This window comes from Siniperca chuatsi, linkage group LG24 (genome assembly GCF_020085105.1).
Source record: "Siniperca chuatsi isolate FFG_IHB_CAS linkage group LG24, ASM2008510v1, whole genome shotgun sequence".
Classification (NCBI taxonomy): Eukaryota; Metazoa; Chordata; class Actinopteri; order Centrarchiformes; family Sinipercidae; genus Siniperca; species Siniperca chuatsi.
Genome location: NC_058065.1, coordinates 7,105,455 through 7,127,706, shown reverse-complemented (window position 1 = coordinate 7,127,706; position 22,252 = coordinate 7,105,455). Strand labels below are relative to the sequence as shown.

Genomic DNA, 22,252 nt, shown 5'->3' with positions numbered 1-22,252 from the left:
GTAAAGTCAGCTATACAGGTGAAATTTTTGTCTTTGACTAATCTAGTTTTTTGGCAAAGGTATAATGACAAAATTGTTATTGTTTCCTTTGCAGCCAACAGTGCGCTTTAGCGCCTTTTGTTGTCCACAAACTGACATATTGAGAACATTTGGGAAATTCCATCACAAACATTGTTTCTATTACATTCATCCAAAAATAAGTCCATAGGTAACAATTTGAGTTTTTCTGCACTGTAGTTGCATTTATGTTGTATTTGGTCTTTTAGACATCTCCTAAACTAAGTTCTACTGAACATGAACTTAGTTTGACAACTGCAGAAACTGCCAGTAACTACTACTGTTACCACAACTGCATTTTGCGAACTTTCCAAGGTATTTTTGGCCCAATTCCCTGTTGGATTTCTAACCCAACCTGATACTGACATGAGTGCTGGGTTTCCTGGAATGTGTAAAGAGGCACAGGAAGACTAAAGAGAATAGGAGAGTGGTGCATCGCCTGTTCATGCAAAAGAATACTCATGAAATATGAAAGACTTTGGAACAGTCAATGTAATTAATGTTAGTGTTGAAACAAAATGTCCACCCCTGCTGTCATATCGCTTGTTTTGCACATACACACACATCTTATCCAAAAGAGACACAGGGTCGGGTAGGTGGATAGAAAGGATGATGGGAAGATGAAAGTACCACACTCGTTTTTTCTAGCTTTTGTGGCAGAGAATGCCCCGAGGCAAGATTTAACAGAGGGAAGAGATAGAGAGAGGAAGTGAAGGATAGAAAAACGGGATGCAAAAAAGGGAGGTGTCTCAGTGACAATGCCAACCCCACCACCATCATCTCCCCCCTCTCATTCCCTGCATGCCTCCCTCTCTCTGCTCCATTCTCAGTTGCCTTGCTTGAGGCCTCACTAGCCCTTTGCAGGGTGCGACCTTGGTGGTCACTGAGCTGGTGTGAACATGCAAGAAACAGGCCATATGGGTGAGACAGAGCGAGAACTGGATGTAGCGATTCAAGGAGAGAGCCATCTAATCCTTGATTTGTTTCTGTGTCTTTTCTCCCCCTCCTCTCTCTCACACACACCGTCTGGGCTACATATGTGCTCCTTCACCCCTATCTCTTGGCCTGGGCCGGGGCCAGTGCCCCTGCCACCTTACCCAGGGCAAGGGCTGCATATGTTGGGAAGGTGGGTACAACAGAGGGGGAGATGGGCTGGGTGGGCAGCAGATGGCTGAGCCCTAAGGCCTCCACTGGTGTGGCCGGTGGTGAGTGTGTATGCATGTGGTGGGGGTGGGAGGTAGGTGTGTGTGTGTATGTGCATTGGAGGTGTGTGTGGGTAGGTGGGAGGAGTGTCCGTCTGTGTGTGTGTGTGTGTGTGTGTGTGTGAGTGTGTGCAGGTTTTCTGCTTGGAAGGATGGATGGAGGGGCACCAGTGCAGAAGAACTTCTTCTGGTCACGGTGAGAGAAAAGGGGAAGAGGAAAGAGAGAGAAGGGAAGGAAGGATGGAGAAAGAGAAGGTGTGGATAAATCACAGGGGAACACCGAGAAGCGCTACCTGCCTTTACCTGGGTGTTTTTTATTCTGAAAATCATTACCCTCATTATTCTTCACACAGAGTGTGAGCAGCAGCAGATCCAAGCTATTTGATGCTGTATTCTTTAGTTTAAGTTTGTTTCCTTAAACCATGATGGTAATCTTTTCTGAACCATAGACAAGTGTTTTAGTTAACGTCAGCCATACCTTACCAATAATTTATTTGCCACACACAACCAGAGATAAACCTTTTTGTTAAAGAGTAAGACACTGATGAATAGTGTTAGCAAACATCTACAGCAGTCTAAGAGTTATGCCAGACTTTTATTTATAGATTTTAGTTCAGCTTTTAATTGCAGAAACATACTCTGATTAAAAGGCTATGTGACATTAACGTAAACAGCCATATTACACAGTGGACTAAGGAGTTCCTCACAGATCGACCACAGAGAGTGAGGTGCAATGGTATTACCTCTGATACAGTTATCCTGAATACAGGAGCACCTCAAGGCTGTGTGCTCTCACCTGTTGGTCTTATGCAGACAGGAGACACAGTTAATTACAGTTAGTTAGTTAGTCTACATATTTCCACCATATTGATGAGCTTACTAACTGGTGTGAAGACAGTGCCCTTTTTATTAATGACAGTAATACTAAGGAGCTGTCATTCTTTTCCACCTGTTTTGATTAATGATTAGCCTGTTGAAGCAGTAGAGGAGTTCAAATACTTAGGAACTGTTTTGGACCGCACTTTAAGTTTTACAGCCAACACAGAAAACACTTTTAAAAAAGCAATGCAGCGCTTGTATCTAATCAGGAAATTGGATTCATGATATAAACAAGAACATTTTAGAGACTGTTTACAGAAGTCTTGTGTGTTTTAACTTTTAATGTGTGTACAGGGTATGAACACGTGGGGGCTAAGAACAAAAATAGACAGAATTTTCACATCCAACTCTGTGAATTAAGGGTTTATTTTGACCAAATCAGAATTGGTGATTGTTGGAACAGCGGAAAGACTAATCAAGACGGTTTTGGTGAGTTTTATGTTGTTTCTGTCGAGTTTGAATGAAGTGTGTTTTACGATGATCTGTGAGGTAAAATTACTGTATTTGCCAATGGAGTCTGGTGTCTTTCAGGAGAGCAATATAATGGCTGTTTCTGGTTATGCAAAAACAACAACAACAATAATAATAATAATAAAAATCTTAAATCTCAAATATTGGGGTTTTATATAATGAAAATTGTAAGGACTGTAGCTTTAACCAAAGAGTTTTAGTTGAATAAATGTAGCCATAGTTTAACCATAGGGGAAGATCAGAAAACACTCACATCGGTCAATTTCGACAAAAAACTTGTTTTGGTATTTTGAACAGAAGTAATGAGATTGCTCTTTTTTGAAACAATCATCTCTGAAATTAGAGGACTTACTTATTGCAAGTTACTTACATTTTAATTACATTTTCTAACTCATCAATTATTGACTAGTGTTTTGTTTTTCTTGTCTTTTTTGATAAAGCATCATGAAGAGTGTGTTAGGTAGATGGTGCGCTGAGAAATGTCCTTGATATTCTTGTGTGTGTTTGTTGAACATTTACAAGCATGTCTGTATGCAGCTGTACGCGTACTGTCCGAGTGTATGTGTGTGTGTGTGTGTGTGTGTGTGTGTGTGTATGGCCTCTGGCACCCTGTCTCCTCTCTGCCCTCCAAGGAGACGAGAGAAAACCATCCACGCCGCCCTTCCTCACATGTGGGAAGGAGACATGGAGAGAAAGACGAGAGGGAGGCAGAAGATATCAGTTTTGTCCTTCATCTCTCCCACATTCCCGCTCTTCTGCTCCATTTCAGATGAGGAGAGTGTCCCGAAGACGCTCGCAGGTATGACACAGCTGCCACGCTCTAAATCACACACACACACACACACACACACACACACACACACACACACACACACACACCTTGCAGGTATGGGCCAGTTGCCATGCTCTAGATAATTGGCTGCTGAGGGTGCAGCTTGTTAGCCAGCCACAGCTGACATGCCAGAGACACACACACACACACACACACACACACACACACACACACACACACATTGAAAGAGCCAAGAACTGAAGAGAGAGCAACCAAGGATGCAGTGATGACTCAATCTTCTGTCTTCGAGCTCTTTCTTTCTATATTTCTTTGTTGCTTATTTTCTAGCATTTGATCTCTGAATTTCTCTGAATCTTCTCATTCCTCTTTCACATTATTTCTGTCTTTATCACTTCTATGTCTCTCTCAGACAGATGGGTCGGCCTGCTGCTCCTGATGTTTCTATTAAAATGACATTACCAACCATAAAAACTTGCGCTGGATCATCCAGCAGCCCATTCATAACCATTTAGCCCGCACCTGTTTGGTAGAAAGGTGTGTGTACATTGTTTGTGTACATTTTGTGTGTGACTGAGACATGTCAGATGGAGGCAGCTGTAATGTAATGAACTCACACCTTCAACACCCACATGTCCACACACACCCATAGATGCACACACACATGCACACACCCCACAGACTCCCAGAAGGTCATCCCCTCGGAGAATGTCTGTTTGAAGTAAGAACCTCTGTCGCTAGCTGCTGGAGGCCTGATTCTCTGTCAGGTGTGGATTTTTACATACCTATGCATGTGTGTGTGTGCATGTGTGTTTTTATAAATGTATTAATATTTGAGTGGCTGCTTTTCTTGTGAAGCCACATGAGTGTAAAAATGTGAATATATGTTTGTATTGTGTATGTATACTTTTAAGTCTAATCACTTATGTACTTTATGTGGACTTCTGTCTTTTCTGCAAGTCTGCTTATGCAAGAGTGTGTGTTTGTGTGTGCGTGTGTGTGTGTGTGTGTGTGGAAATTAAGCGCCACAGGCTGTGGTTGTCCATGCCTCCTGGTAATGGATACTAATGGCCCTGGGCAGGCCTCTATGGAGCAGGGGGGTAGATTTGTCTGTTTGACCCCATCCTGCTGCCCTCACCCTGGGAGGGGAGGGTCTGAGGGGTGGGAGGCCTCGCGGGGGTCTGGGTCACCATCAGCATGCGTAACACTCAACATAAACACACACTGTTAGGTGTGTAAGTGACAGTGAAGGCACGTGGGCTCACATCACACACACTGCAAGGTTAAAAAAGCTTCTGAGATGATTAGAGAGGAACAGCGGTATGAATATGATATATTTTATTTTATTACAGTACTTCATATAGATAACGTGTTTTTATATGCTCTATGTATGAACTTGTGCATTCAACTGTGTATTCAAAGGAAAAAAGATAAAAACACTTTTCCAAACCATCCTTTCTAAAGACCACCTATTAGAAAAAGCTTGGCTTGTTGGATCTTTAAAGTGTCATTCCATCAATAAAATGGTGAGGGACACAGGTGCAGATGCATAATGTACACATGCATCATTCCAGTAGTCAACACTGCTGCATCCTTTTCAAAGTGGCCATTTTTTTCATGGCATGCCTCTTAAAACCCAGAAGCCCTTGGGAAGTGAACAGAACAAAGAGCTTTCAAGGAGCTATAAACGTTATGTGTAAATTGTCTCATAGAACTTAATTCTTTATGTATAAATGGAGGATCAGTTAGCTTGATGTGAATGCATTTCAAGGACTGGCATATTTCAAACTTATTTTTTCAAGCCATTAAGGTGTTTTTGTTGCCTTTGTGTGTTTCATATTTCCAGTCATTATCAGTTTTAGTCCAATGTTACTCATTGATATTTGATTGCTTTCTGACAACTCCAGAGAATTTACTTGAACTTGTTGCATTTCAGCTAAAGCTTAAACATGTGGGAGGATGTAAAGTGATTGAGTTCTGCCTGTATAACTGTTGAACATTGGTGCAAATTGTCTAGAAGAAGAAAAGAAAATGTGGCCGTGGTGGAAATGTTTTTAAGATTGACTATGCACTCATGTGCTGCTGATTAAAGCTTTCTGCAGAAAAGTGACATTTCATTTTCTGTGCCTGTTAGGGTTTTGTAGAGCAACTGAACTCCAATCCAAGAGTAGCTAAATTTGGTCTTCCTGTTTCTCCTTCTATCTCCAAGTAGGTGAATGTCAAAAGGAGGGGAGCGGTTCAGGTAAACAGGGCTCTCGGGGGAGAGGTGACCTTTGGGTTCGCAGTCAGGGGGACAAAAAGGGGAGGGAGAGGGAAGGGAGGGAGGCTGAGTGGAGGGAGAGTAGAGGAATGAAAAAGCATAAAACAAGAAGAGAGGAAGAGGAAGGGGAAGAAGGGATAAGAGCAAAAGAAGGTGAGAGGGGGAGATGGGAAGGGAAGAAAGAAAAGGAGGCTACTGACTTCAGCTCCACAAAGTACATTAAATACCTTTTTGAATTCAAAGAATCACAAAAATTATAAACCCTTGTGCTTTAAAAGACTAGTGAGCAAGTTTATTTTCCATTTTATGGTATGTTAAAACAATGAAAGTTAAACACATAATGTATCTCACTTTGGGAGTGGGTTGAGTTTTGATAAAAACACTTTTGATTTAATACAAACTTGCCTGATTTCTTCAAATATCCCAACCAGGCATTTAATTTTGTTCCAAGACAAACATGTGATCATGGTGCAAGCCAGATGGTTTTAAAGGACCCTTTCAACCAAAGGGACGTGTTAAAGACTTAAACATTACCTGTGGAGTTTATGACCACTATTAGTATTATCAGAGCAAAGTTTTTATGAGTGGGTCCACATTTTGTTTGTGTTGCGTATGTGCACGAGGATGCAATTCACATCCTGCCACTGGTTTTCACACTGATCTGCTGATTGATAGCTGGTGGTGCATGCACAAAGATACGTAGCAATGTGCCAACAAAGGCAAAGAAGAAGAGACTACTAGCAAGCAAACATGAATGTAAACAATGAATGATTTAAGAAACTCTTTAAAAAACAGATTTGCAAATGTTTTATAAGGAAGAAAATCTGCTTAACACGTTTGTTAGACCTCAAGAATAAATACACAATGCGCTTTGGTGAGAAACACTGAACGTAAACGTAACTTTTGTTTGTTTACAAGAAAACTTCACATAGCACCTTTAAGCTTGGGATTTTTACTCATTGATTTTGGATCAATTTTGTTCACATAAGATGCAGCATTTTGTCCTTGTGTGCAATGAAGACAAATATCGACCAGACTGCTCTGTTTCCATGCTGTGTTACACTCAAATAAAATGAAACTTTTAAAATGGAAAGTGTGAAAAAAAAATATGCATCTAGACTCAGCACCTGCATCCCATTATCTGGTATATGGAAAGGCATGGATATTTTAGCTTAAAGCCAGAAGCCAAAGGATTTACTTATATTATGTTTTTTAAAATCAAATTAAAACAGAAAGTTTGGCGCATCACTTGTGACATCTGCCCACAGCAGGGAGGAGTGTGTGTCTTAACTCATCAGTAAGGCTATATTCAGATCGATGTCTCCTCTCCACAGGTAACTGCCACTGCTCATAAGGCTGACTCTCCTAGCCTTACGGGAGGCTCAGTGTGGTAATGTTCAGAAAAGAACAAAAGTGACAGATTCTCTCTTTGAGCTCTCTATTCTCATCTTTTTCTCTCGCTTGTGTCTCATCTCGCTGTTAAACTTTTTCTTCATGTTTCACTACCATTCTCCACGTTCCTCTCTGTCTTTCACTTCTTTCTCTGACTCCTGTTCTCTCTCTGTCTCCCTACCCCTCTGTGTCCCAGTGTGGCAGGCAGACATCAGTAGCCCTAGGGAAGTGCTTCGCTGTGGGAAGGAGCCTTGGCTTTAAGTGGCTCTAAGTGGCTCTCGCTGTTTGTCTCTTTAGTTGTTTATTTTCTCCTTCCCTCGCCCTGGGCAGGGAGGAAAGAGGGACACTTAGCGTTGGGAAAAACACAGCGTGGCCAGGCAGGGAGGTTTAATACTGCTTAGTAGCCTGCAGAGTTTACATGTGAGGGAGGCACAGAGAGACAAAGTGCAAATGTGTGTAAGTTTATTATTGCAGTTTTTGTGTCAGTGTGTGTGTGTGTGTGTGTGTGATTTTATCATTAGAAATGTTATAAAGATGTCAGAGGGTTTGTGTGCATTTTACTATGTTGTTGTAATTACAGTGTGTGCACATGTGTGTGTGTGTTTGTATTGACAAAGCTGAAAGGTCCAGGTATGACCTTCTAAGATGACATTATTTGCCATTGATTTGCCTCTGTTTCATATTTTGTCTCACTGGGACTACTGTACCAACAATTGCCCTCTATTGTTCTGTTTTTAAAGACAAACAGCTACTTAACATTCCCTCATGAAAAAGGTAGAACAGTTGTGTTTTTGGTCAATGCCTCAAATCAGGCCTGAAAATTTAAACCTGACCCATACCAAAGGCCAATTGTTTTTGTTCAAACTCAACCCAAAATACCAACAATGTATTTTAATAGCCCAAACCAAACTTAGGCCCCAAAATGTTAATAATTCATTGGGGTTAACTATTCCTTTAGGAGAGGAAAAAGTCATGTTCATGTCATGTGGGATGGCAGATGAGCATTATTTCATCTTGCTACTGTTACTTGTTGCTACCACTAGAGAACTCAAGACAGGTGTATGATTGCAGAGTTGGTTGTGTGACCAATTAAAAAACATTGCGCATGGTGAATATAGCAGTATATCCAATTAGCATTTAAATCCCTAGAACGACTGACTTTGGCTGACATAAGGCATCCTTGTTTCCATTTGCAGGGACTGAAAATGTTGGATAAATTTTAAGTTTTTAGAAAATATCAGAGCTTTCCCAGTCGTAATTATCATTTGGATGTTAAAGTCAGCATTCTTGTAAGTTGGAAACTGGTATGGTAACTCCCACATGACACTGTTATAGCAGACCTTAGTTCATGTGGTAGAGAATTCCAGAGAGTAGGACCATCATGACTTTGCCATTTACCCTGATTCACACTAACAAACCTCTCTCTTTGGAACTTTAACCAGCATTAGTAGAAGAATTGACTTTCTCTGACACAACATTTACAGTAAATAAGAGAGCAAAAAGCACTTTTCCATTATAATCTGTGGGCATGATAAAGGAAGCTTTCCATCATCCACATACTGTACATCCACATAGATGAACATATAAAAGCATCTAAATGTGTCTAACTGGCTTCACAGAAAGAGGCCTCTCAATGAGTTTCAACTGAAAGTAACTTGTCTGTTTGTTGGCATGACTATGTGTTGTCCAAAGATTAAGGCGAATAGGGGTTTAATTTCTCTAAGTGGTATGCAAGCATGAGCTGTGAATTCATGCAAAATGCCAGCGAGCATGTGTTCATAAATGTGTGTGCGTGTTTCCAAGAACCTAAGCGAGTGCATCTTAGTGTGTAATGCATGCAAGGCCAGGCAGATGTACGGAGAGAAATTAGCGCTCTCTTAAATACTCACCTCACCTCACACATATCAACACACACATACCTCGCAAATGAACACTTCCACATCATAATGAGGATTACCTGCATGGCCTCACATTGCACTTCTCGTCCCCTTGCAAACACACACATAAACTTGCGCAGTTGCTCATCTGTCCTTGTTCCATCCTCCCCCTTATCACTGTCCTTGTTCCTTGTTTTCTCTCGCTCTCTCTGCCACACACAGAAACACACACACACACACACACACACACACACACACACACACACACCCCTCCAGTGTCCTAGCTGTCTCAACTTGAGCAGCAAATGAACACAATTAGCCACGGCTCCACAAACACACACTGGGGTATTGTTTTGCTCACACTCACTCAGACCTTAATCTGGTGCTCCAGAGGGACCTTGTGTGTGTGTGTGTGTCTGTGTGTGTGTGAAGGCAGTCGAGAGGAAGCATTGCAGAGCCCAGCTGACAGAAGGGGCTTCCAGGCCTTTTTCCCCTCTGAGGTTTCCACGACGATGTTCAACTCCTCGCGCCTTAGTCCTTGCTGTGCTCGCCTCAGTACCCACACACACACAAACACACACACACACACACACTCTTTGAGCAATAGCCCATTCGGCTTGAATGCATTTCAAACACACACACACACACACACACACACACACAGCCTTCGGTCAGAGCCAGATGTTACGGGGTGAACAAAGGCATTGAGTCACAAGTTACTGTTCTCAACAGCAGGTTGAGCCTCAGGTCATTATTAGCACACACACACACACACACACACACACACACACACACACACACACACACACAGAGCAGTGGACCTACTCACTACATTGCACATCCACTGACTGTGCTTGCTGTTTCTTCCCCTTGAGCAAGTGTGTGTGCTGCCTGCCTAATTAGAAAGCAGGTATCTGCCTGACAACATTTCTTGCAAGAGCACCTACACAAGTGGGTGCCTAATGACTGCACTTTAAGATGCCTCGCAGGCCTTTCCAGAGGAGGTGGGTGCCTTCGCAGCCACGTCTCTACTCAGTGGCTCCAGGCCAGTTGCCGCAGTCACACCAGCAGCCTGTGGCATGTAGCGTTTAGCATCAATGCTAAACGATTGCCCAATCCCAGACCTAATCTTGTGATATTGTTCTACAAACTCAGCTTGAAGGTTCATTATTAACCTTGAAAACAGCAGCTTAACAAAAGAAAATCCTCGACACCAAATCTTACTTTGTGCTTCCGAAACTTTCAACCACATTTGGTGGCCTTCCTCGGTGGATAGAGCTGCTCATTTGTCATGTTTAGTTGTTATCATGTGACCTAAGTATGGAATATTCTTCCATATGATGTCGTTAAAAACTTCAGAAATACTAAATAAGTAGACCTTGGGTTGAGATATTTTGTCAAAATGTTCTACAAATATTTGTTAAGATTAATGATTCAGAGCAAGTTGTAATAAAAAAAACTATAAATAGTAACTAAAATAATAATAGTCTTTATTTTACACTCTTACACAAATTTTGGGCTCATATAATGCACAAGAGTGTCAGAGATATTGGCTTTGAACATAATTTTGATTATTTTATATGTGATTTTCCGGTCTCTAGCAAAATATATTTTTTTGCTAATGACCAGCCCATAAAATCACATCTCTTACTGGCCTCATTCTCTCCGTTGGCAGCATTTGTGGACGGAGGAGGGAGTCTTCTTCAAATGTCAAGATGGATAAGCAAAAAACAGAAGCGGAGAAGTTGTGTGCCAAAAAAAAATTAAGAATCTAGATGCGGTTGCCGCCAAATGTGCACAAATCACAAATATGTTTGCTGCAGGGGCTGCAGCAGTGCTTCAACATCTATGGCGACAGCAGTAACGTTACTCATCATTAAACAGCAACAGGTGAAAGGAGGAGAGGTGGCTGGCCATGTGAGGAGCAGTGTGACAGGGAAGCAGAGAAACTGAGTGAGCAGGAGGAGGGTGTAGTTGAAGCGGTGAGAAGGGAGTAGCATGCATCAGCTACTGCTGGTCGGTCAATGCCAAATAGCATAGCATAATCTATTTGGTATATAGTATTTGTAGCCTAGCATAGTTCCCTAATGCTTTTGCAACTTTGAGCTGGCTAAGCAGTGAGTGACCTAGGTCCAAATAGTATCATAATCAGTGGTGGAAGAAGTATTCAGATTCTTTTCTTTAAGTAAAAGTCCTAATACCACTATATTAAATACAAAATACTGCAACAAATCCTACATTCAAAACCTTTAAGTAAGTATAAGTAACTATACTATAAGTAAGTTTAAATTAAGTATAATGGTCCCTGTCAGTTTTTTTACTATTATATCTGATGTTTTGCATTATGGATATTGGATAGTGAGATGGAACAGCTCCATGCATTAATTGAAGACAACAATTTGATCATTACCAGTATGGTATTGTTTAAATTGTACATCTTTTTGCACATCTTTGTCAGGGAATATTAACAATCTTCGATCTGAATTTATAATCATCTCTCCCTCTCTCCTTATGTCATTGTCTAGTTGAGCCAGGTTGCTGAGGTAGCAGTGGAGGAGACAGACAGGGAGGAACAAGAAGCTGTAGACTGGAGTATGGATATTGTGTACTGTGTACACCTCTGATCACCTGGGAGTCAGTCAAGAGTGAGTGTCTGAAAATGCCAGGGCCGATTTTGTTTTGTCCCAGTCCAGCCCTGCCTGTTACTGCTGAATCAAACATAGACATTCAGCACAGGGAGAAAATAAAGCACAGAGGAATAGCAAAAGTGTGATGACTGCATGCTTGCTGAAGTTTTGGGCAATTTTAGGATCTAGAAAAAAGAGGACAAAATGTACACCAACACACACAGTACTCTTTTTGCTACATCTGCCTGAAAAATAATTATAACGAAGTAAAATAATGTTACAAATGTATCTGTTCCAATTCAGATCAAGGGCTTTTTTTTTTAATCATGCTGTCTTTTTTCGTTCTCCTGTGAGTGACAATGAGAAGTGATGAACCCTGTGAAGCACCACAGTGGCATTTGGAGTGGACACACACACACGCACGCACAATGTCATTACCATCGCTGCATCGAGCCAGGACTCAATCTCAAAGTGCACCAGATGTGCTCGCTCGTGCAATTATTCCAGCAAAGACATTGGCTCAGATGTATTTATATTTGTGTGTGTGTGTGTGTGTGTACATACGGTCTTGTTAGAGCTGTAAATGTCTTCCATTTGAGCTGCTGGCTGACCTTCTAGCTCCTGGTTTTTCATGTTTAGCCTTTCCCAGTGTTCTCACCTTTCCTGCCAAGTTAACCGTAGTCTCCACTTTTTGATTGTCTCCGTCTTTCTACATCTTTCTCTCCCACTAAAACTCAATCACTTTGCCACTTTTTCTAACTGTTGCTATATATATTATATCTGTGTGCTGCTGTGAGCATTTTCTTGCCATTATTCATGCTTTTTTTTGGCTGACTCACTAAAGGATATATATATATATATATTTATTTTATATAATTAAATTGAATGGAAACAAAGAAGGGAAAAGGAAAGGAAGAGGAAAGGGTTTTGATGATGACAAAAAAAGAAATAGTTTGATCGTGGTTATAAAAGGCATAACAGATTATATATTTAATAGTGGATGTAAATGTGTACACATAAATGTGTACACCTGTATGTGTATGTATGTTTACACCAGTTTTTCTTCTTTTTATTTATTGTGTTTTCATGCCTTTGCATTAAACAAAGCATAAATCATGTAATGAAACATACAGTATAAATATGAAAAATACATATTTACTGTATAAATGATTATGTTATTTGATCACCTTAGCATCAATTTCAGTCCATCTCCCATGAGTTCAGGTGCACGCACACACAAACACACACATGCTGAACCTTTGGTTAATGTGTCCGTCAGCGGTGTCACCTCCCCGTTCCCTTTATTTCACATGGCAGTAGTGCCAGCTTTGTTTGGGTAAATTGCTGCAGAGTCATTTGCATATGTCTGTTCTGTGCTTACAAGTTCACATTGTTTTTAATCAGAAAAATATGCAAATGCCTTTGTGTTAGGGGACCATGTGTGTGATTGTGCTCATGCCTTATTCCAGTGTGTGTGTGCGCCATGTGGCAGGCCTTGTAATAATAGCACAAGGTGAGGGTGACAGAGGTGAGAGCATGTGCCGGATTATTACTCACTGCAACTATTATGCCCATTTGCATTAGTCCATATGCTGCTGCAGAACTGAAGTGCTGCCCTGAGATCAGATTCTCTCTCTACATTGCCCCAATAATGTATATTTGAAGTAGTAGTTTTGGTAAGTGGAGAATAGCGAGGATTGTAAAACATTTTGACCTGGCAATGTGATTAGTTGTGAGACATTCGCAGAGTGCCCCTGGGCATTGGTGTGGGTAGGGAGTTGACCCTGCATTAGCACCCATATGACCTCTGTGTTAACTGGAGATTACAGTGTATTAGTCAGGGTAAACAACAATTTTCCTGCCGGCTGTCACCATTGCTTAAAAAGAAACCCGAAAAAACCCCAAAACAACGATGCATTTATCAGTAGGGACACCGCTGAGAAAGACAAGGAAAGAAAGGGGATTTTGTGATGAAAAGGGTCTGAAGTCATGACATATTACTGTATACCCATGGTATGTACCTGTCGATTTGGGATCATGGAGCTGCCTGTAATTATCGTTGTTTCTACTGGCAACAAAGTCACTATGTATATCTAATCTACGTGTTTAGTTTGCTTAAATATCTTACATCTGTGTCTCCGGTTGTATGTTTTCAGATAACTGTTGAATACATGGGAAGTTTTTGTAAGTCTATCTAATATAACTTACCAATAAAGCTCAGAAAGTGCTAATATATTCCCTGAAATATTATTACAGTGCCAGGTCAAAACATATCTACATGCTCCTTCCTCCCCCCCCATTTTCTATTTTTTTCTTCTTTGTCCCTATTACCACATTCACTTTTATTATTTTTTAATTTTATTAATTTTATTTTTAATAGTTTTTTTCTCTTCAAGCTTCATTTGCTCTTCACCCTCACACACATTAGACCATACATATACAGCCACATACAAAACACATAGACCACACATTCCTAACTGAGTGGGCATTACTGCACTTAGATTCAACAATATCAAATCACACTGAATGTACCCCACACACTACTTCAAGTCAGGTACTAAGAAAAGCAGCCCTATTTTAGCTTGATGGCCGATGCTTTTTGAGCAAAACGATTGTGAGCAAAATGTTTACAAGCTACAGAGAAGCATGTACTTCATCAACTAATCCGAAAGCACTAAATTCACAGAAACTGGAGGTGTAGACTTTTCACACAAAAGTGATGATATGAAGTATGTGACCTGGAACACTTCCCCTTAAGACTTTTATGGACATTTCTAAACACGTTTCTGTTAATCTTTTTCATAAATAATTGCTCAAGTAAAAGTGCCATTTCACACCAATTTTTTTGTCTTCTTGTATGCCTTGCTCTCCCCTGCTATCCTCTATTCTTCTCTCTTTTACTCTCCCCTCCACTCAATCCTTGTATTTCCCCCTCTCTCTCCATCCTCCTGCCTGTCTCTCTCTCTGTAAAAGTGTCTCCTTTCTCCTCTTCTGTGCTCATGCCTTCAATTAAATGCGTAGGCGTTTTATCCTGTGATTAGTATCTTAGTTGTTCAGTGGACAGGCTCATTATTTATGCGCCCTGTTAGTAAAAGCCTTAACGATGCCTAACGAGACGTCTAATCAGACTGGTTTTAGCCACAAAGGGCTAATTGCAGCTGTTGCTTCTGTCCTCCGTCGAGGCTGAGAGAGGCAACGGGAAAACCTGTTTGGATTGTTGGGTAATTTTAAAAATGCACACACCGGCACACACAATAAAAATACAAATGCACACAGCATTATTGGTTGTTTCACTGTGATGTGTGTGTGCGTCTCTCTGTGGCTACTTGTCATCACAGAGCTGCAGGTTTGACACGATGGGATTACGAAAACGCCCGAGAGTGCCTCAGGTAGCTACACACAAACACACACACACACACACACACACCTCCACTCTAAAACGGTTTAGCATATAAATACCTAACTGGGCAGTAGTACAAGTAAACACAATAGAGTTCTGAGCATGTGTGTGTGTGCATTAGTGTGTGTGTGTGTGTGTGCATGCATGCATGCGTGCGTGCGTGCATGTGTTCACATCTCTTTGTTGATGTTCTCTCTGATTCTGTGCCAGCATCACATCCATCTGTCTCCATGACACACACGTACAGGTAATGAGTTTTATTTTGTACATTTAATACCAAACCAATAGTGACAAATTTTTCTTTTTGTTGCAGTCGAAGCATCTTGACACATCAACTTTCCTCTGCGTTTTATAGAAATGGTCTAAACCACACACACACTTAAAACACACATGAAAATGGATCAGAAGGAGAAAACACAAGAGCATCATACACACATCCATTCAAATCAGTTTTTTTTAATCATTCATTGTTAGAGAACCAACCAACCTGTACTACATTAAGGATCCAAAGCAATACTGAGTGATCACTGGTTTCTAGAGTAGCTCTTGTATCTGCTGTTTTAGATTTTGGATGTCTAAATGTTGGATTAAAGAATATTGAGGCTGAATGGGAAGAAGTGTATAACTGAAAGGCATTCCTGCACCTGTAAGACAGTGTAAAGTATTGAAACATGCTATGTCTTTGCAGTTTAGAAACACAAATATACTGAAAGGTAACTTAAGGATCTCATGATTGCTGCAGGTTTTGGGAATCATAGCAAACTACTCTAACAAACAGAACAGACAACTATTTTACTTCAATTTCATTAAAAAGTTAAGAAATAAGTCAAGTAATGCGTAATATCACATATTCCCCTGACGCACATTTCAGCATCTCTCCTCCTGTCACTTTAAAGTGATGCTCTGATTCAAACAACCTGCTAAAATTAGAACAGTGTAAATACTAAAACCTGCCCTAAAATGAGAACAATAAGTGTTAAAATTACCAGTGACAATTCCCATTCATGAAAATATCCAGATGTGTCTAAATTTCCTGCATTTATATTTGGATTTGAATGAATTCCTCTGCACTCACAAAACATTCCTTAAAATTTTACAGGGCTTTATTCCTAAATTTTAACTTCCATTTTTTTAATATATATTAGATATATAAGATATAGCTAGATATTTATTCATATAAATATGAACAAATATCTTTTTTATTGTTTTTTAGTACTTTTTTTTAATCAAAGAATGTGTCAATTATGAGAGGTGGGATATTACTTAAAGACAAAAAAAATGCTTATATGGAGGTAAGGACTGAACAAAATACAATTTTAATACAATTGATTTAGTAATATTAGTGATTTTTATTTTAATTTTGAACTTTATTTTAAGCATTTTCAGTATAACATCTTATATAAGCCGATTTCAGTGCACTCATTTGTGCACAGATGACTAATTCAATGGCTTCCACAATCAACAATTAAAGTAAGGACTTTTCTTTATACAGTAGTGACCCCCAGTATCTTAATCACCTGTGTCCCCTGTTGGTATTTGTCTTCTTTTACTAGATTTCAGTGCCTGTTGAATTGTTTTGTGCATGTTGTAGTTGCCACATTTGACCAGTAGGTGGGGACATGTTCAGTCATCCTATAACATCTCTGCTCCTGTATCTCTATCCAGCATTACTCTACGGTACAGAATAAACTTGGGTGTATGTTTTCATTAAAATCACATAAATTAAAGGGCTTTAAAAAAAAATCAATAGGGTTAAAAATAAACATCCTTTTAAAACTTTGACTTTTTTCTGTGTCCTGTGTTGAAAAGAACACAAATGTTATAGGTGTGTTCAAAGTGACACATCCCTTCTACAAATGTTTCAATGGACAAAAAGGTTTCTCTGCATGATTTATGATTTTGAAATTATTCCTGACTGGTGATATTATTCAAAGAAATAGTTAAATCTGCTAATGTTTTTAACCAATTTATGTTTGGTGAATAAAAATGTAGTTATTTCTCACTTCAGCCCAGCTCTCCTGAGGCTCTCCTGGAGTGTATTTAATTTGTCCTGCCTGAGAGCGCTTATCAAATGGCATCTCTTCCAGCGTGTGTGTGTGTGTGCGCGCGCACACATGTGGGGACTTCAGTGGGTCCTCTTTTGTTCAGTTCAGTAAGTATGTCTATATGTGTGTTGACCTGATAATCTGTGTGTTTTATAGAGTGCTGTTCACACATCGGTCTCCACTCTGATCCCAAACCCAAACACAGCTTTCCCTCCTCCTTTATCATCACACACACACACACACACACACACACACTCACACAGCCATAGCATCCCTCCACCCTGTGATTACCAAATCACTCTTTTCCTCCACCCTACATTTTTGGGTGAAAGTGAGACAGTGCTTTGGCTGAACAGACAGGAGAAAACTAAATGTTTCGATTCAGTGCTTCAAGTTTAGTCTATCTATTACCGATACTTTGAGTCACAAAAAAGTGATTTATGAAGGTGATGATCATCCAACAGTTTTTTTCTGTCTTCTCTTTTTAGTCTTTCTGTATTAATTTCCATCGCTTCACCTATTTCCCTCTCTTTTTTCCCCAGAGGCCAGTTGTGCTGATCATACACTGAATCCTACACAGATCCCAAACTCAAACACAGATTCTTTATCAGAGAACACACTCCCTCATAATCCCTAGATAACTACACCTGTGAGTGTGTGTGATTTTGTGTGTGTGTGTGCGTGCATTTGTGTGTCCTCCTGTCCTGTGTTAATTCTCGCACTGTAGAAATAAAGTGTGTTGTTGAAATCAAAGCAGATTTACTGTAGGTGGTTTACGTAGACTTTTTCTATTAAAGACATTTTCAACATCATACACGTCATTACACGTCTAAATATTTTCATGCAAATAGGCTGAACAGATGTTGATGCACCTGCCTGCACCAGTAGTAAAACCCAGTGTAAATGTAGTGCCAATATCTGCCTGATATCAGTTACAGTTACAAAGGTTTTACTACAGTTTTATTCACCTGACAAACACTAATATAGATGACTATAATAATGGTGGCGTCTGATGGAGCATAATTGTGTGTGCAAAAACATTCTATTTGCTACAGTATAACCTTGTATATCCATATATTCTGTAACTTGTGCTCATCTTTGTTTAATTTGTTTACCTCCTCTATGCTGCCATCAGTCAAATGCTGTATGGAGACAGTAAATGCAAATAAGTTATGAGATAGCTGGACTAGTTAAGTAGACATCATATAAATGTGTTATTGTCATGCAAGCAGAGAGGTCTGAAGAGGTCCTCAGGAGTAACCTGATTTAATTGTTACCCCCAAATTATATCCTTAATCATATATTCCTCTGTTGGTAACGTAAGTGAAAAACAAATCTTCCACCTTTTTTACAAGTCTTAGTACTTTTTTCTTTGATCATATAATATCATTATGTTTTTGTCTTAAAGGCATGATGTGTGGGTGCAATGACTCCACGCTCATTTATATTACTTGCTGGCAATTTGAAAACATAATCTTATTTTACCATAGTGACTGTGGATATGAGTGTTACCAACATACTAAGGATGATTTGGCGGATTTTGTTTATGTCTCGTCTCACTCTATCAATACGAAAGCTATTTGATGACAAAGATGGGTATGCTTAGCTCTAACACAACATGAGACTCCAGTTTATACTTTTACAAATAAGAAATAAGTGAAGATGTGAACTAACAGCAGTAGTGAAACATGACATAACTTTATTTTCACAGCCTTCAAAAGCAAAACTTTCATTTCCAGCTCTAACCAGGGGATTTCCAAGCAACGTTGATGAGGCAGAGTAGAAATAAATGTCTAATGATTAAATGGGGCGCACTGAGGTTTCCTTGTTGATGTCAATTACATCTTTAATTAGTGCATGTGTAATGTAAATACAGTCTGTTTTGATTGCTCCTGTGCCTCCTGTCCCACGGTAAAACAGATTTTCTCCCTCATTAGGCAGTCACTCCTTCAAGTGGCTCTGTCCCCCAGGACCTGCCCTGGACGAGCCTGTGTGTGTGCATGTGTGTGTATGTGAGATAGTGAAAAAGAACGGAGCATATGGATCCATATGGAAAAGTACTGTTAAGAAATTTAAAAAACAAAAAAATGGTCACAAAGTGGAAGAAAATTACATGGTGATGGTACAAAAAAAGCACAAATTGTTCAACTTTAACAATTTAGCCTCTTTTCTTATTGACACACCTTTTATCTACCTCAGAAAACGTCAAAAAGCATGTAATCACCAGCCTTCTTTTATGTGTCCCAGTCTACTGTTCTATTCTCTTCAGTCAAACTCTGAATGCTGTTTTAGCTGCTTTCATTGTTGAAGATGTCATTACTTATGTCTCATCATTATTTCTGGGGTCTTGTGTGAATGCCAAGGCATATGAAAGGAACAGGACTATTTGAATAAGTGAGGCTGAAATGTCCCCTCAAACGCCTTGAAAGGACAGGATTTTGTTTTCCAAGAGGTGGAGCCTTTTATGTGAACACGAGCGGACTGCGTGGTCGACTGCACTGTCTTCACGGGATGTAAGCATGCAGGTGTGTGTGTCTGAGTTCGCCTTAATGCATGCTCGCCACATTGTGAACTATTAACAGCCTTTCAAAGAGTCTGCCAATGAAACATTTCTGGAAAAGAGTTTCAAGAGGGATAGAAATGATGAGGAAAGGGAAACAGAGGGAGGAACAAGGCAAGTCAGCGAGAAAACAAGGGACAAAAAGAGGGATAGATGCCATGTGTTGTACACCTGAGCCCTGAGAAAAGGAGGGAGAGTTGGGATTGGGGATATGAGGATGAAGAGGTGGAGGAGGAGGAGGAGGAAAGAGGGGGATGATGGGAGAGAATCAGTTCCACTACACGCTCATTACCACCTATTCATCTGGAAGACATCTCTGCACAGATCCAGTGCTGGCTAACTCAGCCGCGCTGGCTCTGTGTCACAGTGTGTGTATGTGTGTTCATATATTAATTTGTGTGTGTATGATTATGTGGGGGTGTGTTAATGTGTGTGTATGCGTTTATGTATGTCTGCCTTTGTGTCTTTCGCCCGAAGATAAATGGCTCCATAATGACCCATATGTACACTTCCCTGCCCTTTTCAAGTCCTTTCTCTTCTTCATACACACTGCATGACTTCCTTTCAGCTGCCCCGCTCTTACGTTGAAGGCTGTGACAGTAATTAGACCCCTTTAACATGAAAAACACAAGTGCTTGCATCTTATTAGAATAATGGAAGTTGACGTACAGTCGTATTACGAGGTTTCTCATCAGGCCAGTTTAGGCCTTTTACGATTGAATGCAGCATTCAATATGCTTCTTAAGAACAATACAAAGCCACTCAAAGGCACAAATGGTCAAGCACAACTGAGGGGGTCAAATGCTAATATGTACATATGTTTATTTATATGAAAGTATTAATTTTAGTGCATCAAAATGACGGTCCAGAGTGGGAGACAGCGAGAAATGTTAAGTGAAAGAGACAAAAGCAGCGAGGAACAGGGAGTGTTAATAGTATTCAAGATGTTGCTCAAGATGGGGCTGTATAAAAATTAAGGATTAACATGTGCTCTCAGGTAAAAAAAAAAACAGCTCACTGCTCTACTATCTTTAAGGGCTGGGTCTATTTTTGCTGCACCAACTCAAGCATGAAATTCAGTCAAGTCAGTTTTATTTACATAGCCCAAAATCACAAATCACAATTTGCCTGAAGGGGCTTTACACCCTGTGTCCTTAGACCCTCGATTCAATTGAGGAAAAACTTGCCAAAAAACCCCAAACTCTTAACAGGGAAAAAAATGGAAGAAACCTCATGGGAGAGCAACAGAGGAGGGATCCCTTGCCCAGGAAGGACAGACAGGAAATAGATGTACTGTGTAAAGAATACATTCACAACAGAAAATCATAGTATATACAATAATGATGACAAAATGTAGATTGTAAAACATAAGTTAAGAGGATGGATCCAGGAGGACAATTGAGCAGCTTCAGGCATCGCCCACTAAGTAGGATCTGAGCCACACCACCTCCTCTCCACCATAGAGACCTGGAAAGAGGACAGGCCACACAAACACAGAAGAGGACAACAGCATTCACACAGAGAGGAGAAACAAACAAACACACAGAGGAGAGAAAACCATGATAACATGCAAACTAGGGAGCGAGGGAGAGAAGGGGAGAGGCTGAATCTCCTGGGGGACAAAGATCCAGATCAACGACTGGATGAGGCACCGACAGGAGAGAGAGAAGTCCCAGGACAGCTGATGGTCCAGCACAGCAAAGCCTGAGTGCAAGAGAGGAGGAGGAGGAGAAGGCTAGGGAGAGAGGGGGGCGACGGCATGCACGGCTTGGCAGCTTTTAGGGCACAGAAACAAAAACAGCAGAAGGTTAGAGAAAAGCAGGATGAGCATAGACTATAAGTACTAATGTTAAGAGATTCATTGAGACTGAGACCAACTTGCCGGAACTAAAAGGTACTGAAGTATGGAAGGAAAAGTACTAATTGAAAGTTAAAGCAAAAAGATGAGTTTTCAGCTTAGATTTAAAGGCCAGGAGCAGGAAATTACCTGACATCCAGGATTTCACAGCAGATCAACAGGCCTCTAGATTTCTAATTTGAGCATCATCATCTGTCTTTACAGGCACATACAACTGAATATCATCAGCGTAGCAGTGGAAATCAATTCCAAAACTGCGGATAATTTGGCCAAGAGGTGTAATACATAAAGAGAAGCAGAGGGCCAAGAACAGACCCCTGAGGTACTCCATATTTCACATCAGAAAATAATGATGTAATTTTATTATAAGAAACACAGTGTTCTTCCAGAAAGATATGATTTTAACTATGCAAGAGACAGGCCAGAGATGCCAAAGTAGTTTTCGAGATGATCTAGAAGTATGCCATGATCAATGGCATCAAAAGTGGTCCAGTAGTAAAAGTGGAATTTGAATCAATAGTAAGCAAAATGAAATTTACCATTTTAGTCAGTGCAGTTTCCCTAAAGGCAGATTGAAATTCACTTGTAAACGTATAGAAAATCCTAAATGTAAAGAAATTCCTATATTTATTTGCAACAGACTTCAAATTAATATTTGATTTGATTGATCATTTGTTGTTTGTAAGTAAGCAGTGAGGGAGAGAGAAAGGAGGGAGGGAGATAGAGGGACTGCTGCTAATATATAATATTTAGGAAATACAGGTACAAGATAGCATGCAGTAGTATAGTAATTAAAATGAGTACAATACAGCCATAAAGTATTGCAGAGTTGCA

The 22,252-nt window shown here is 40.2% G+C and overlaps 1 protein-coding gene across 1 annotated transcript in view; it reads right to left on the bottom strand.

Moving 5' to 3' along the window:
- The window catches only part of ccdc28a (coiled-coil domain containing 28A), a 214,863-nt gene that overhangs the window by 16,612 nt on the left and 175,999 nt on the right, over positions 1–22,252 (bottom strand). The gene's annotated exons all lie outside the window — the stretch shown is intronic.